The sequence below is a fragment of the Sceloporus occidentalis genome, unplaced genomic scaffold, assembly GCF_023333645.1.
Source record: "Sceloporus occidentalis isolate IW3139 unplaced genomic scaffold, rSceOcc1.0.p SCAF_72, whole genome shotgun sequence".
NCBI classification, from domain to species: Eukaryota; Metazoa; Chordata; class Lepidosauria; order Squamata; family Phrynosomatidae; genus Sceloporus; species Sceloporus occidentalis.
In genome coordinates, this window is record NW_028317052.1 from 203,104 (window position 1) to 221,919 (window position 18,816).

The following is an 18,816-nucleotide window of genomic DNA, read 5'->3' on the forward strand; positions in this document are numbered from 1 at the left end:
AGTATTATGGATGGCCTTATATGTCAGTACCAGGATCTTAAATTTAATTCTAAAGGTAATTGGGAGCCAGTGGAGGGTTTCACAGAGGGGGGAAGCAGAAGAGGAGCGACGTGCAAGGAAGATGAGCCTAGCAGCGGCATTTAGGATAGACTGTAAAGGAGAGAGTCGAGACAGTGGAGTGCCAACCAGAAGAGTGTTGCAGTAGTCAAGACGGGAAATGATAAGGGAATGAACAAGGGTTTTTGTGGATTCTTGGGTGAGGAATGGGCGGATACGAGAGATGTTTTTTAGGTGCAAGCGGCAGGATCTGGCGAGGGACTGAATGTGATGGATGAAGGAGAGGTTTGAGTCAAGGATGACCCCAAGGCATCGGCCCTGGTTAGTAGGAGAGATAGTCGTGTTGTTAATGGTGATAGAGAATTCAGGTAGTGGAGTGGAGATGGAGGGAGGGAAGATAATGAGTTCAGTTTTAGAAAGATTAAGTTTCAGGTAGTGTTGTGACATCCATGAAGAAATAGCAGACAAGCAATTGGTAATACGGGACAGGAGAGATGGAGAGAGATCAGGAGAAGACAGGTAGATTTGGGTATCATCTGCATATAGGTGATACTGGAGGCCAAATGAGTTGATTAGTTTGCCAAGAGAGGAAGTATAAAGAGAGAACAGCAGAGGGCCAAGGACTGAACCTTGGGGGACACCAACCGAAAGTGGAAGGGGTGATGATGTCTTGCCAGAGAAGTTGACAGAGAAGGAACGGTTAGACAGATATGAGGAGATCCAGGAGAGAGCTGTATCTCGAATGCCTATAGAAGCAAGTGAGTCTAGAAGAAGGTGGTGATCAACAGTATCGAAAGCAGCAGAGAGATCCAGTAGAATTAGAATAGAGTAGTGACCTTTTGCTTTGGCAGAGAGCAAGTCATTGGAGACTTTTGTTAGAGCTGTTTCAGTAGAGTGAAGGGGTTTGAAACCAGACTGTAGAGGGTCAAGGAGGGAATTAGAGGAGAGGAAGTTAATGAGGCGGTTGTACACAATCCGTTCAAGCAGCTTAGAGATAAAAGGAAGCAGAGAGATAGGGCGGTAGTTAGTCAAACAGACGGGATCTGAGGAAGGATTCTTTAGAATTGGTGTGATTAGCGCATGCTTGAAGGCAGATGGTACAGTTGCAGATGATAGAGAAAGATTAAAAAGGTGGGTAAATGGACCAAGGGATGGATATAGAGACTTTGTGAGGTGTGAAGGGATGGGGTCGAGGGGACAGGTTGTTGGGTGAGAGGAAGAAAGAAGAGTGGCTATCTCTTCTTCGGTTGTAGGGGAAAAGGCAGTTAGTATAGTAGGAGTGGAGAGAGTGGTGTTGAGTGGTGTAGGAGGGAGTTGTAAGGAAGAGAGGTCTTTTCTAATAGTCTCGATCTTCTCTTTGAAGTGGGTAGCAAGATCTTGGGCAGTGAGAGAGGTTTGTGGTGTGGGTGTGGAGGGACAGAGAAGGGAGTTGAAAGTAGAAAAAAGGCGTCGTGGGTTGGAAGAAAGAGAGGATATGAGAGTGGAGAAGTAGAGCTGTTTGGTGAGAGAGAGGGCAGAGTTGTAGGTGTGGAGCATGAATTTATAGTGATTAAAGTCTTCGCTGGATTTGGATTTTCTGAAGTAACGCTCAGCCGTGCGGCAGCACTTCTGAACAACGGAGGGGACAGCAGGGAGCAGCCGAAAAGGAGGCGGGGAAAGGATCTACCGACTATAGGGGAGGTCAGACACATTTTCCTGCCCCAGTCGTGAGTTTCCATTCTCTGAATTACTTTTATCTTTTAGGAGCTCATTTAAAATACACACTAGAATATTTGGGAAGGTCCTGAAAAAGCTAATATTTATTATTTTGGTTTTAGGGTCAGATTATATGGAAGACTTGGAACATTTCAACGCTGCAGATCCAAAAAATGTTGCGGATGAGGCTGCGATTATGCACAGTAAGCTATAGAATTCTACTGCATGCAAGCTGCGGGTGTATTATTTACTGTCGTCAATCAACAGCAGCCATCCCAGGACTGTAATAACCCCAGAAAACATACGGAGAGACAAACCCCCCCCAGAAACCCATGTGACATCAGAGCGCCACACGACCCCAGGTACCAACGGCATTAGTCATGGTAATGACCAATCACATGCATGCTTGCTATTTAACTGGCACATGTGCAATTAGCTACTGCTGCTCCTATTGATCTCTACAGGTGCTTAGCGCCAATTAACTGCAAAGAGGACAAAACCGAGCAAGCGCAGCAAGTGAATTATCCTTACTTTAGAAGAGGGGGGAGCTTGCAATTTGCACCCACTAAAATGCATTGGGGTTCAATATGCATAGTAATATATATATAGGGCAGTGGTGTATTTAACTTGGTCGCTGTCCTAGGCCTGACCCCAAGCCGTGCCCCCAGTCGCCCCTTTGCACTTGGCATAAAAAGGCGCACCTTTCAATGCACAACGCAGTCTATAGCGGCAGTGCCAAGGCAGCCTGTTGTGCAGCAGGGCGTCGGTGGGCTTGTCATCTGACCCTGCGCCTAGGCCTAGATAATTAATGTAGGGGGGGCTACACTGTCCCTTTAAACTTAGCAACTTCTTTCTCCCCAAATTCCCCGAAAGCCCACAGGACACTACAGTATGATGTGTTTGCTGGCTGTGAGACAATGTAACGTCACGTGGCGCATGATCACACTGACAGGCATTCGCAGGAAGGTTCTGTCAGGGTACCGTAGTTGTGACTAGTGATGGGAAGTTCGGATCATTAAAGTGAATCGGATCATTTCGATTCGTTCACTGAAATGATCCGATTCATGATCCGGATCTTCGGATCACTCAGTGTGTCTGCACGGAGTTACTGTTTTCCAGTAACTCCGTGCAGGCACACTAACGATTGGCCCCGCCCCTTTCATTATGAATCCTCCCCCCTGCCTCCAGTGATGTCAATGAAGGCAGAGAGTCGTTCAAAGATTCGGATCTTACAGGGATCCGAATCTTACAGTGATCCGGATCACTGTAAGATCCGGATCATTGTAAGATCCGGATCTTTGAACGACTCTCTGCCTTCATTGGCATTCTAATCATTCAGAGAATGTACCATACTGTTATAAATAATACATTAATAATCACTGCCCCCAGGATTTACATCCCCCTTTACCTGCAACTGCACCTTAAGCTAACTTTATTAAATTAATTAAATTAACCCTCACCATTAAATTAACCCTAAACACCCCATCAACCATGACTGCCCTAAAATTAACCCTTAACACCCCATCAACCATGACTGCCCCTAAAATTAACCCTTAACACCCCATTAACCATAACTGCCCCCAAATTAACCCTAAACACCCCATTAAGCATAACTGCCCCCAAATTAACACTAAAGACCCCATTAAGCATAACTGCCCCCAAATTAACACTAAAACCCCATTAAGCATAACTGCCCCCAAATTAACACTAAAGACCCCATTAAGCATAACTTCCCCCAAATTAACCCTAAACACCCCATTAAGCATAACTGCCCCCAAATTAACCCTAAACACCTCATTAAGCATAAATGCCCCTAAATTAACCCTAAACACCTCATTAAGCATAACTGCCCCTAAATTAACACTAAAGACCCCATTAAGCATAACTACCCCCAAATTAACCCTAAACACCTCATTAAGCATAACTGCCCCTAAATTAACACTAAAGACCCATTAAGCATAACTGCCCCCAAATTAACCCTAAACACCTCATTAAGCATAACTGCCCCTAAATTAACACTAAAGACCCCATTAAGCATAACTGCCCCTAAATTATCCCTAAACACCCCATTAAGCATAACTGCCCCCAAATTAACACTAAAGACCCCATCAACCATACCAATTTATTAGGTAATTTATCTGGAGTACATGCAATTAATTTAGGGGCAGTTATGGTTAATGGAGTATTTAGGGTTAATTTCAGGGGCCGTTATGGTTAATGGGGTCTTTAGGGTTAATTTCAGGGGCCGTTATGGTTAATGGGAACTTTACGGTTAATTTCAGGGGTAGTTATGGTTGATGGGGTATAAGGGTTAATTTTATGCTGATGACTGAGGGTTAATTTCATTAATTTAATAAAGTTAACTGTAGGTGCAGTTATAGGTAAAGGGGGGCAAACTCAGGGGAATCTAAATCCTGGGGGCAGTGTGAACATTATTAATGTATTTATTTATAAAAGTATGGTATCAGTGATATTCTCTGAATGATTCGAATCTCTGTAAGATTCGGATCCTTGTAAGATCCGGATCCCTGTAAGATTCGAATCATTCGACTCTTCGGATCATTCGACTCTTCGGTTCATTCGACTCTTCGGTTCATTCGACTCTTCGGATCATTCGACTCTTTGAACGACTCTATGAGTCATCGTTCCTGTGTGAATTAATGAGCTGTAACCTGACCCCAGAGTGCTCTGCAGATGACTCACAGCTCTAGGATCAGGTTACAGCTGCATGATTCACAGACTGAACCGCTACAAACGAATCGTTCAGTCTAGTGAACCGACTCATCCGGATCACTAAAAAGAACCGGATCAAATGAACGATTCGTTCATGATCCGGACATCACTAGTTGTGACACTGCTAGGGGTCTCAGCATGATCGGTAACTGCAGAACCCGGATTACCGAGATATGCGGGAAACCATTTCACTCTTCAATTTATTTTCATAAAGCAGCAATAGTGATGTCACCATGACGGCATCAGGGGAGCCACCAGTTAAACGACATCCCGGTTAAAGGAAGAAAAAAGTAATCACACCCCTCCACATGGAAATATAAATACAAAGGAAAAAAGTTACCCCCACCCAACAGGGTGTAATGAGTAAGGGACTGCTGTAGTCAACGCAACAATATGAAAATGAGGCTACTCGGGTAACAGGCTCACATTAGATAGACAGGTCAATAATAGCGTGTCTCGTCGTTGTAAGTACAGTCATATTACCCATTTGACGACAAAAACCTTCCCCCTCCCCAAAACACGATGTGAAGGGAAACGCCATACATTTATCAGAATGTCAACTTTGCATTTCTTCGCATTTTCATGTTAATTACGAGAAGGTTCGCACAACGAAAGCAGAATCCCCGCCACGCGAGCCGCAAAGCCTGCTGGGTAAAGCAGGATTAGCGAAGGCTGCCGGTCGCGCGGTGCCCTCACCTCTCGCTTACCCGGCAGTGCTTAACACGCGCGCCGTCGTACCTCTCGCAGACGTATTCAAAGCTCAGGTAATGAGGCGATCAGGGGGCGGAGCCAGGCGCTTTCCCATTGGACGGGAGGCTGGACCTGTGCGTCACGCACAGTTAGAGCTTGTGTCAGTGAAGCCGGAAGGACTCAGCTTGAGGGCAGCTGTGAGGGCGCGAGGTGCTGCGATAACGATGGCTGATGTGAGTAAATAATAACCGCACGGCTGTGGTAGCGCAGCCTGTTGTTGTTATTATGTGTATGTAACTGGAAAGGGGCCGCTAGAAAAAAAGACAGCAAAATCCAGGCTAGTGACAGTAATTTGACACAAATGGGAAGCAAGTGGTGTGACCGCAAAATAGATTTAGTCTTTAGTGGGATAAATGACCACTCGTCGGTGGTGCTCTGACTGTAGCCCGTCCTAGCTCAGGTGACACTGATAAAGTGGAACTCCACGTCTGACGCAGGGCAGTAAGTCTGTGAAACTCCACAGGTGACGCTGGGACAATAAGTCTGTGGAACTCCACAGGTGATGCGGGGACAGTAAGCCTGTGGAACTCCACCGGTTACGCGGGGACAGTAACTCTGTGGAACTCCATGGGTTACGCTGGGACAGTAAGTCTGTGGAACTCCACAGGTGATGCGGGGACAGTAAGCCTGTGGAACTCCACTGGTGACGCGGGGACAGTAACTCTGTGGAACTCCACAGGTGACGCGGGGACAGTAACTCTGTGGAACTCCACAGGTGACGCGGGGACAGTAAGTCTGTGGAACTCCACAGGTGACGCGGGGACAGTAACTCTGTGGAACTCCACAGGTGATGCGGGGACAGTAACTCTGTGGAACTCCACAGGTGACGTGGGGACAGTAACTCTGTGGAACAACATGGGTGACGCGGGGACAGTAAGCCTGTGGAACTCCACTGGTGACGTGGGGACAGTAACTATGTGGAACTCCACGGGTTACGCTGGGACAGTAAGTCTGTGGAACGCCACGGGTGACGCGGGGACACTAAGTCTGTGGAACTCCACGGGTGATGTGACTGGGTAAATAAGTACGCAGCGTTGTGACCCGGCATGGTTACTCAGATGGATTGTAAGCCAGGGCCTTCTCACCTCTTGGTTCTGTAAAAGTCCGAACTGTTGTGGGATACTCTGCATTGTTTCCTGTTTATCCATTGTACAGCGCTGTGGAATATGATGGCGCTAAATAACACTCAAGCCGTGACACTGATATATGTCAGTTGGTGACGTTGAAATGCTTTGCATCACTGGAGTGATAATAGTGGTTTATGCAGCACCGTCGTATTCTGCGGGTCAATACAGAGGGGAAACAGGACATGGCAAGTAGTGCATCACAAAATTACTATGTAACATAAAAGGTGCTACTGTGGCAATAATATAGGGCGATGCGCCAGAATACAATATATACATTCAGGCTCTCTCCACCTAATGTATCGGTTTGTCGGTCAATTCTTGAATATACCCCTTGAATATATGTATTAAGCGCTGCGTAAATTGTTGGCGCTATATAAATAAAAGATAATAATAATATAATATAAATATTGGAAGCTGGTGTGGCAGAATGGTGTATGTGCCGGTGACACCCTGTATCCCGGTGGTGGTGTGGCAGTGATACGGTTTATCTCTGTGTGCCGGAGAGCTGGGGTCCATTGGTTACGTTGAGGTGCTTTGTAGTGAAGCTGGTGTCTGCTCTGATAACGTGCTTTGGTGTAATTCTACAAGATCACTAATGGCTCCTCAAGGCATCTTGAATAAAGTATACTGCAAATAGGTGACATCTTCTATGTTGATTAGAACCCCACATGATACGTTTGCCATGGAAGTAATAACTTTCCGTTCGCATTATTTGCATGCTTTTATTTTCTACTCTTTGCTGGAAGGTGGCTGCGTTTGGTAAATAAGGTCGGAGCCAAGAGCGGAAATTGTTATGCTAAACTCTCCGCTTTTTCTCCAATGAGCCCAACTTCCCTTAAAGGGTGAACTCCCATCTCCCAAAAGCTTTTAATAATGGCTCAGAAAAAAATACTTTTCATAAATACAGTGCTTTTTATTTAAAAAAAATAAAAATCTACTTGTTACATAATAAATTCAAAGTCTAGTGATTTCCCCAATATCGCCTATTAGAAATGAGAAAATCCCTCTACTTCGTATAAAAAAAAAAAAAATAAAAGATCTCGTTTTATAGATCTAAGACAATCTTAAGAAGCTTCTTGAATATTACTAAAATGTGCATCTTTCATTAAGACCAATTGTAATGTTAATATCTGGTAGAGATGTACCGGATATCATTTTTGTATTCATTGCAAGTCAGAGGTTAAAATAAATCACGTGGCTTCTGCTGTTGTAAATTGTGAGGAGTGGTGAAACTTCACGTTATCTGTTCATATAAATAAAATTGGGTTTCTTACTTCAAATGAAACATCTTCCACTCGCCTTTTTCTTTGTAGGGGTACGTACCTTTAACATATCACATTAAATATACATTTTATACAAAAATGTTATTAATCTGTTTTTTTCCCCCTTTTTTAAGGTCATGTTTTGCATAATATAATCTTTTAAGGTTGCTACATATTAGTCATTAGTACTCTAGCTCTGTTATATTAGCCCAATCTACTAGACAAACACCCTGAGCTCTTATCACACTGCCTGCGGTAAATACCGTATTTGCTCAATTATAAGACGACCCCCCAAAATGTGAATATTTAATTTAGGAAAAAAAGAAAAAGCCTGAATATAAGACTACCCTTTAAGAAGAAAAAGTTTTACTTGTAAATATTAATTCAGACGTAAACTATTTTTTCATATTTAATAAAAACTGTGATTGAAAAACATGGAGAGTGCAGGCTTGTGGTTTTAACTTTCTCACTTTACTATTAGGAAGGTCCAACACATTTCTCCTGCGTGAATGACTTTGCAAGCCCTGGATAATGCATAATTCTGCGGGTGATGAGACTTTAAAGAACTCTTGTTGACTAAACTATACATTACACAGCTTCTGCCATGCTGTCCCTGCAGCAGAAGCTCACTGGAGTCAGCCATTCACAATGTATATTGAAGTCAAGGAGTTAAAATTACCAAACATTATGCAGAGCCACCTCCATTGAGCTTCTCAATGTATAGTTAAATCACTGAGACTTCTTCAATGTCTCCTAACCACTGAATCATGCGTTATACAGGGCCAGCTCAGCCATATTTGCTGCTGAAACCTGCTAGCATTGGGTCTTCATGATGAATAGGGAAGTGCAGAAGTTGAAACTACAACTCTCCCTCCAATTGTCCAGCAACCTTCCCTTTAGTGAATAGACCCCATTGTGTTGAAGGCTGAAAACATGTTTCCTCTCATTTGTGAGGAGCAGAGCTCATAGAAAGTACCCCCAGGGCCCCCTCATTATGGACTAACCCCCAGACCTGTTCTACCTAGCTCCTGTTGCCACAAACTGATATGGTACAGCGTGCCCCTTGTTCTCAATGTGGAAATTAACTTTAGGTTGGTTTCTAACTTTTCAGGGACCAGGTTGAATCTAAATGACCTTCAGTTATTGTGTTTTGTTTGAATCAACAGCATTCTGCCTACAGTTTTGCAGTTAATCGGGTTACCATGGCGATTAATTCTTGCCCACATTCCCCTGCCAGTTGCAGCTGCTTTTTCTCTGTGTCAGGTGTTGTTAAGGTTATATCGTACAAAGCGCTGCCACGTATGAAAAATATGTCAAGGCAAACGCATATCTTCTCATTTCATCCAAAACAAAAACCAGTAGCAGATAGCATAGCATATGCCCTCATTACTAGCGTTAATGGGGATGCGTTTGCCAAGTTTTACAATGTACTCCACGAGTTTGTGCGTCACCACATTGATTCAGAACGTACCACTTGTGCATAATCATTGGGGGGCTTTATTAGTGCTCCTCCTCCAACAGGGGTTGTATGCGTTACAAAAAAAAAAAATGATTTAGGTGCAAAAACAAAGAGTTTGGTACCAAGGAGGGTGTTTATTATAAATATCTTTATATTTATAAACAAATAAAACCTAGTTAAATGGGGCTTCTTTAGTTACAGGAAAAAACATGTTTAACAGTTAATCCCAAATTAAAATTTGTGGTTCATAATACAAATTACACGTACAGGGTGTTGATCTTGAACCAAGTGCCTCTTATAACGTCCTTCCTTCTGTCCAGCAGTTATTCCAGTATCTAATGAAACAGGCATTCAATGACACCCAAATGGCACAAATCAAAGGTTAGGAAATGTAGGTGTAGAATGATGGTGTCATAATGCTTTTTGCAAGATTATTTATGCACAATGTTCGGCAAAATCATGTTGTGGCTCATATTTTGTACATGTCTGTCAGCATTTCACAATGTGCATATATTTCCAGTATATTTTTATATATTACAGTAGACATTGCAGTCAGTTACAGTTACTAAGTCCAAAGGGACTAGACTGATTTTCTCAAGCGTGTATTTCTTGTTAATGTGAAGCCTCACACCCTGTTAGGATAATTCTAACTTCCTCTTTTGTAAAGGCCACATGCATTGTTACACAGGCAAGTACTTTAAATTTGGTCTGCCTTATGTGTATACCATGGGGAAAAGTTATCTTCCTCTTGTAGTATTTTGCACAAGTATTCCTCCCCATTGTAAAGTGTTGATTGGTACTGGCCACCTTTATGTTGGTGATGAAAAAGGAGATAATTTCAGCAGAAGACACTGATCTGGTGACGATTGCTTCGCCATAGGGTGCCACCTATCTCCACTTCCGTTAAGTCAACATTGAAATATCTCCTAGAACAGACTACCAAACTAAAAAAGCACAAGCTTATAAGTTGTTTTAAGGAGTTCATTTAGTTAAAATCACTGATGGCAACAATTCCATATTAATATGTATATTTTGCAACTAAGTATGCAATCTAATCAGTTATTCGGCAGTTCTGGGAACTGATTTACAGGATATCTAAAGTTCACACCATGATAAGATGACTCACTGGTATTTCACAACGGTGCTAGAAAGTGAAGGGGCCCCCTGTAATTATGAAAGCTAATGATCACTAGTGGCTGTAACTTCCATCTGATTCAAATTCAGTCTTTATTTAGTTCATCAATATCATTGGTACAGCATAGAATTCAATAACATGTGGAGCCAAAAACTGCCATGCCTCACATACCTCTCCTCCCTCATAAGACACTTAGTCCTATATACAAACATGCATGGCAGTAAATCCCTTAATTCCCACATACCATGTATCACAATGAAAGAGTTCTGTAACGCCATGGAATTAGTTTTGGCTTTAAATAGAAAGTTAATTTTAAAGCGCCTGCTACCTAAAATAAATCCCATTATATAACCTTACATAGTTACCCATGTGGGTTACAGGATTGCTGTTACATGTAATGGTCCAGGCTCTTTGGTTGTTTAGCTATCAAATGATCCACTCTGGATATTTAGCAACCTAATTGGGAACAGAATGTGAAACGATGATTTAAAATTCTAATTTCTTAATTTATCCCACTGTTTCCAAAAAGAAAAACTGAACCCCTAGGTTCCACTAGCACTATGGAAGAGGTAGTATTTGAAGTATTATCTGTATATTCTTAGAGAAGCTTGTTGGTCATCTTTGTTGGTAACAATGATCTTCAAATGTAGTAAAGCCACACTAGGTAATGTAGGTACAGTATATGCTTTTTTCATCACTTAATTCGGCTGATGCGAATCACTAGACAGATTTTTTGTTTTATTTGACCCATAATCACGTAACATATAGATGGTGTAGCTGTACCACAAATGTCCTTGGGCCATGCAGCAGTGAATCACAACCAGTCTTTAATCTACTGTCCAGGTAAAACAGAAATCTGTGTAATCTACTAACTAAATAGTGAAACCTATTTTCAATTGAATTTTTTAAAAATACAGTCCATATAAAATAAAGAATAATAAGGAGAATAAAAGTTCAATAACTATAATTCGGGCAACGGTATACAAGTCAAATCCATAAGAGATGCAGAGAAAAGTAATGTCGTTAGGTGAGTGATTGAGGAAGAAGTCACTTCAGTGCTGAAAGTAAAACAAGTTGGCTTTGCCGTGATCACTCGGTGAAAACCTGCATCTTGACAGCTCAAGGTCACTCTGTAGCTCAGACTGGCAATTCTCACTGGGAAGAAAACCAGTGAAAAGCATATTCACATAACAGCCTGTCATAAAGTATGAATATCCTCTGAACCGTCGCAACCAAGTTCGCTGAACGTGTTCCATGACCCTAAAATTCTGGCTCCTGGAATATAACCACTAAAGCCCAATCTCTTGGAACATTTTACATACAAGCACATGGCTGTACGGTTACTTCCCGGAGTGTCTTTCTGTGATGTTTATTCGCTATAGTGAGAGCTAGCAGGAAGATTGTGCTTTCAACTCCCTGAATTTACTATGCATTATAAAGGACCATCCCTGGCAAATTTCTCTGCATAAAAGGTAGGGCTGTTCCAGCATAATTTATTAAGCAAGGTGGCTTAAGTATGCTTTTTACAGGAACATGCATTACACACAGTGTAATTTAAAATCACACACAAACAGGTATGACAGCTCACACGCACTTAAAAGCTAGTTGGTGGTTGAGGGGAAAGTGAAACAGCAGGAGAGGACTGCTTGTATAGGGATGAATTGATTGAGTCCGGATGATCTATAGAGGTTGTTGGTCATTTTGATGGCTTGAGTGTAAGGTTGTATGCTTCTCGAAAAAGGTGGGTTGTCAGCTTTTGAGGGAGAAAGTATGAAGAGGTAATGACAGTAGAAGAAAGAAGTAGGGCTGCAACAACTTATCGATAAAATCGATAATGAAAATCGTTGACAATTATTTTTATTATCGATTAATCGAATCGATTTTTATCGATTATTAAAAAGAGGTTTTTTCAGAGAAAATGCTCTGGAAAAACTCCTCTCTTTATATAATCCGACCTTAAACAGAGATCGGATTATAACACTAGAATCCAGATTCCCCGCAACGCTGCAGGGGACCTGGATTCCCCTCACTGTCATCCGGTGGGTGTCCATGCGATGCGCACAGACAACTTCCGTCTCTCCCCTCTGCTTCCGCTGGGGCTTCTATGATGCAGCGCCAGCATCACATGATGTAGAAGCCCCAGCGGAAGTGAAGGGTAGTAACGGAGGCTGTCTGTGGACATCGTGCAGACCCCCACCGGCTGACAGAGAATCGAGGTCTCCTGCAGAGGATCATCCTCTCTGTCAGCTGGTGGGGGTCTGCGCGAAGCGCACAGACAGCCTCCGTTACTACCATTCACTTTCGCTGGGGCTTCTATGAAGAGGGGGGAGGAGTCAGAGGGGTGTATGGGAGCCACCCTCCCATACACCACTCTGGCTCCTCCCCCTCCCATACGCCACTCTGCCTCTCTACCCGGCTCCCTGGTGTCTTGTGAACCTCCGTTGCTGACAGGAGGCAGAGTGGTGTATGGGAGGAGGGGGAGAGAGGCAGAGTGGTGTATGGGAGGGGGGGAGAGGCAGAGTGGTGTATGGGAGGGGGGGAGAGAGGCAGAGTGGTGTATGGGGGGGAGGCAGAGTGGTGTATGGGAGGGGGGGGAGAGGCAGAGTGATGTATGGGAGGGGGGAGGATTTAGAGGGGTGAATGGGAGGTGGGAGGATTGGTGTATGGGGGTATAATGAATTTCAGGGGTAGCAGAGTGGTGTATGGGGCTGTAATGAATTTCAGGGAGACAATGTGGCATATCTGGGGGAGTTAGAGTGGTGTATAGGGGAAGGTAGAGTGGTGTATGGGAGGTATAATCAATTTCAGAGTGGCATATCTGGGGGAGGCAGAGTGGTGTATTGGGGGTATAATGAATTTCAGAGTGGCATATCTGGGGGAGGCAGAGTGGTGAATCAGATTGTATAATGAATTTCAGGGTGGTGCAGGGCATTTATGGGGGGCGGAGTGGCATATCAGGGTGCACAGTGGCATATAGGGAGGTATAAGGCATAAATGGGGGCGAGTGGCATATTGGAAGTTATAAGGCATATCGGGGCACGGTGGCATATAGGGGGTATAAGGCATATTGATATTAGGCATATCTGGGGGTAAAAGGTATATCAGGGGGCTCAGTTGCATATCACTGGCATATAAGGAGTATAAGGCATATCGGGGGCACAGTGGCATATCAGGGGGCACCGTGGAATCTCTGGCATATAGGAGGTATAAGGCATATCTGGCGGCAGAGTGGCAAGCTGGGGGTCAGATGTGCATAACTAGGGGCAGTTTGGTAAATAAAAAAAAATATAAACAAGGCCTTTTTTATTAAATATTTTTTACATTTTTATTAAATATAAAAATATGAATTAATATTTACTAATAACTTTGTATTAAAACCTTGTTTGAGAAACACTGTGTTTGGGTTCTTGTCGCTTTTATTATTATGTCAGTAAAAAAAGAAGGTGAATAGAGAAATGCCGTTGTGATAAAGAGATGAAAGTGTAAATTGTAAGTTTTTTATTACATTATTTTAAACTTAAAAAAATTGCATTTTTTTTATCCGATTAATGGAAAAAATAATCGGCCAACTAATCGATTATTAAAATAATCGTTACTTCTTTCTAGGGCTGCAACTAAGTCATGAGAGGAATGAAGAGGGCGGTTGTGGGTCCGCTTGGATAAAAAGGTAGAGATATAAGGGGGTGTGGAGATGTTATAGGCTCTTTAGGTCAGGGTCAGAAGTTTGAATTTGATTCTTGAAGGTTTGGGCAGCCAGTGGTGCGAATGGCAAAGAGGAGCTGCAGTTTTAAAGAAGGATCGAAGCTGTGATAGGCGGGAGAGGGGGAGACCAGTTAGTAGGGAGTTGCAATAATGCTGACGTGATATCAGAAAGGATTGGATCAATATTGATTTCTACCATGCAGAATGGCCAAATTCGAGAGATGTTTTTCAGGGGAAGGCTTCAGGATTTGGGGAGAGACTGGATGTGAGGGATGAAGGAGAGAGCAGAGTCAAGTGGGACAACAAGGCAGCAAACTTGGTCTGTTGGTTAGATGGTGGCATTGTCAACAGTAACAGAAATGTCAGGAGTTGTTGATAGGTGGGATAACCATAAGCTCAATCTTTGAGATGTTAAGCTTTAGGTAATGCAACACCATCCACAATGCTGTTCCAGAAAGACAGTCAGTGAGGCGAGCTAGAAGAGAAGTTAATTAGTCAGGAGAGGAAATGTACATTAGAGTGTCATCTGCATATAGATGTTATTAAAGCCAAAGTACCGTATATTCTGGCGTATAAGACGACTGGGCGTATAAGACGACCCCCAACTTTTCCAGTTCAAATATAGAGTTTGGGCTATACTCGCCGTATAAGACTACCCCTCTCCCCAGCGTACAACAACCAGCCAATCACGGCAAGCGATGTACCTTAACGGTGATTGGCTGGTTGTTATACAGACATATACATACATACACTGCCCTTACACACACACACACACATATATATATATATCTACACCTACTAACATACGCCTGTCAATACATACACATTTATACACTGCCCTCACCACACACCCCTGCCTTTACACACACACATATACATATATATACACACACACATGTGTATATATATATACACACACACACATGTATATACCGTATATATATATACACACATGTATGTATGTGTGTGTGTGTATATATATATATATATATATATATATATATATATGCCAGCTTACAAACACACTGACCATCTCACACCAACATACATACACTGCACTCACACCCCTTTCTCCCCATCTCTTACCTTTCTCATCTTCTATCTTCTTTCTTCCATCCTGTCGTTGGAGCGCGAGGTCTGTCATGTCAGACCTCTGTTTACTGCTCCCTCATCACTACGCGCCGGCAATTGATGCCAAGCGCCCGGACATGACGTCATCACCGCGCTCGGCATCAATAGCCGGTGCGTAGTGATTAGGGAGCAGGGAAGCCGAGGTCTGAAGTGCCAGACCTCGAGCTCCGTAATGCTGGGCTAGTTAGAGGGAGGTCGTGATCTCCCCAACCAGCCCTGCTGATCAGGGCTAGTTGGGGAGATCACGATCTTGCACCCACCTCGGCGTGGCCCTGAAGACCGGCCCAGGGGAGGCGGCTTCTCCACTCACCCCTCCCCTAGAGATTTGTGGCTTCGTGGGACTCTCCGGCTGGGTAAGTATTCGGTACTCGGTTAGTACCCGGCGTATAAGACGACCCCCGACTTTTAAGAAGATTTTCTGGGGTTAAAAAGTCGTCTTATACGCCGGAATATACAGTAAGTTATAAGTTGCCCAAGGGACGAGGTGTAAATGGTATGATTTGAGCCAGGAAAGAGCTGTGTCATGGATGCTATGAGCATGGAGTTGCTGTAGAAGAAAGGGGTGGTTGACTGTGCCAAAAGCTGCAGAGAGGTCCAAGAGTATAAATATTGAGAAGTGGCCTTTTGTTTTAAAGGTGAGGATGACTTGTTGTAGAGGGTCATTTGTGGTGAGAAACTTCTTCCAGCAGTTTAAATGCTAATGGGAGACGGGAAATTGAATGGTAGTTTGAGGATGTGGGATCAAGAGAAGGTTTCTCTAGGATGGGAGAGATAATGGCATGTTTTAAATGAGGATGGGAATACATCAGGGGAAAAGAGAGATTAAAGATACTGGTGGGGGTAAGGCCATCAGAAAGTAATAGTAGAAGATGTGAAGGAGCAGTGAGGTGGGAGGACAAGAGTACCTCAGACACTTTAGTAGGAGTGACTGGACAGAAGCAGTTGAGGACGGCTTGTGGTGAGGAAGCGTACCATATGATTAACGCCATGGGGGAAGATGTTATCCCTGATGGTGTCAATTTTGTTTTTTAAATAACTTGGTTAGAGAAGGCTGTTAAATGTTGGCGTTTAGGGTTAACCAGAAGTTTAGGGTTATAGGAAAGGAAGGAGGTTAAATAAAATAGATTTCTGTGGAACGCCATGGCTGTGATGGACGGCGTGGGTGGTGGGACACAGTCAAAGGAGCTTCTATATCTAGGACTGAGGCTAACTTACGATTATACTAAGCTGTAGCAACATCAGGAGGAGGTAGAGATGCTTGAGAGAAGTGGAAGAAGTGTGACATACAAGCAATACTTGCGCAAGAGCTCCCGGGGGGGGTTTACATCTAAATGTAGAATGAAGTCAGTAAGATGAAACTGCAACCCTCTCACAAACTTCCTGTTATGGATAAGCCCCTCTGTTTTTAAATCCCACAACCCAGTTGTTTGCATCATATTGTTAACGTATGTTCGATGGAATAGGGGCATCCTGTACATGTAATAAAGCATAAGAAGCAGATGTAGACTTGTTGGAATTATATGTGAGACCCAATGCCATCAGATGCTGATGAAAAAGGCAGCAGTCTGGTTTTTTTTTTTACATATAGTACCATATTTGCTCGATTATAAGACGAGGTTTTTTTCCGAGCAAATGCTCTGAAAAATACCCCTCGTCTTATAATCGACGTCGTCTTATAATCAGACCTCTATTAGGTTGCCAGGCTGCTTACCGGTGCTTTGGTCCCGAGCAGCGTCTCTTCTTCTAGCAGAAGGAGAACAGGAAGCTAGGAGAGTGTCACATAACTCTGCCTCCTTCCTCTGGGGGCGGGGCCAGAGAAGTTCCTCACACAGCCGGGCCCCTGCGGAAGTCTGCAAGTGAGAGATCTGCGGTTCAGGTAAGGGGGTGGGGGAGGGTTTTTGTGATTAATGTGTGAAGTATGTGTGATTAATGGAATGAATGAGTATTTAAATGTTTGTGAATGAGTGTGTGTATGATAGCATGGATGTGTAAGGTGGGTGGTGGTGGTAGCATGGCGTAGGGAGGCTGTACTCACACGCATATCATCCCCAGGTTCCACCTTTTACATAGCTTCTTGTTCTTGACACCTTTTACATAGCTTCTTGTTCTTGACAATATTACACTATAAGATTATTTCTTTTTTCTATGTACACATGCGCCCCGAATTTTGCTGGTTACGTGTTTGAACGCCGAGAGGAGCGTTCTGGTTGGGCTGCGGCAGTGATACATTAGAGAAGTAATTTTTGGTTCCTATTCTTTTACCATCACCTTACACCTTACGTGTTTTTTGGGTGTTTTTAGTTTTTCGTTTTCCAGGTTCCAGCATGTACTGGCTGCCTTGGCTTGATAGGAGTGTGATTGCTGTTAGCCGTTCCATTGTCAGGAACCAATTTTTCGCTGCCTGAACCATGGGTTTTTTATACCTGTGGTGTTTACATCTGCAACCACTAGTGGCCACCCTCCGCCCTCTGGAGCACTCAGAACTCAGGTGTGCCTTGTTACCTGGGTTGAGCCCTAGTCTACATCCAGCTGGGCCTTGTTACCTGGATTGCCCTGCCTTTATGAACCTGCCCTGCCCTTCAGTGAGGGCCTTTGTATTGAAGTCTATGGACCTTCCTGCTGTGGCTCTGCACCTGTACTGTTCCTGGTTCCCTGCTTTGTGCCCTTCCAAGTGGACTCCCTGCTTTGTGTCCTTCCAAGCGGGCTGTGTGCCTTTCGTACCCTTCCAAGCGGGCTGTGTGCCTTTCGTACCCTTCCAAGCGGGCTCTCTGTCTGTCGCGCCCTTCCAAGCGGGCTCCCTGCCAAAAGACTTATTACCTGTATTTTATTTTGCCATACGTCCGGTTACTTGCTTAGACTATATTACCCTTATTTGCTGGTCCTGTTATATACATGAAATACACTGCATTACCTGGATTTCTGTTTGTGGTGTCTTTGTTTGCATAATCATGCACCGTGGGTTACATACTGAAGCCCAAGTATCCCCTGCGCATGGGCTCCTACCTGACCTGATCACCCGAGTCCTGACACCCATGATATGCCTTTTAACCCCCTATATGCCACTCTGCCCCATGATATGCCTTTTAACCCCCTAGATGCCACTCTCGCATATAGAGGGTTAAAAGGCACATCATGGGGCAGAGTGGCAAATAGGGGGTATAAGGCATTTCTGGGGGCAGAGTGGCAACCCTGGGGGCAGATGTGCATAACTGGGGGGGGCAGGTTGGCAAATAAAAGGAAATGAAAAAAATATATATTTTTCTCAATCATAGCTTTTATTAGATATGAAAAAATAGTTTACATGCATTAATATTTACTAGTGAAACGTTTTTTTCTATAGGGTAGACTTATATTCAGGCTTTTTGTTTTTTTCCTAAATTAATATTTAGATTTTGGGGGTCGTCTTATAATCGAGCAAATACGGTATATGGTACAGCATACCAATGTATTTTCACACTTCAATTTGAACCCTGCAATAAAGTTCATATTCAGACATGTTCTCTTTTTTGCAGTGTCAACAACCCACTGCCATTCCTTCTTATATTAACAAGTAAAGGCGAATAACAATGACAGCGACTGTTCAAGAAAACAGCTGACATTTTGTGTCTCAAACTGCCTGGAAGCTTGGGTCATTGTTTCCATTCATCGGAGGCGCATGCACTACCATTCAAAAGTTTTGGGTCAGCTTTTCATAATGGAAAACAAGGACATCTCTTGCAAAATGGTTTTCTAATGATGGGAGGGATAAAGAGCCTCTGTACACCT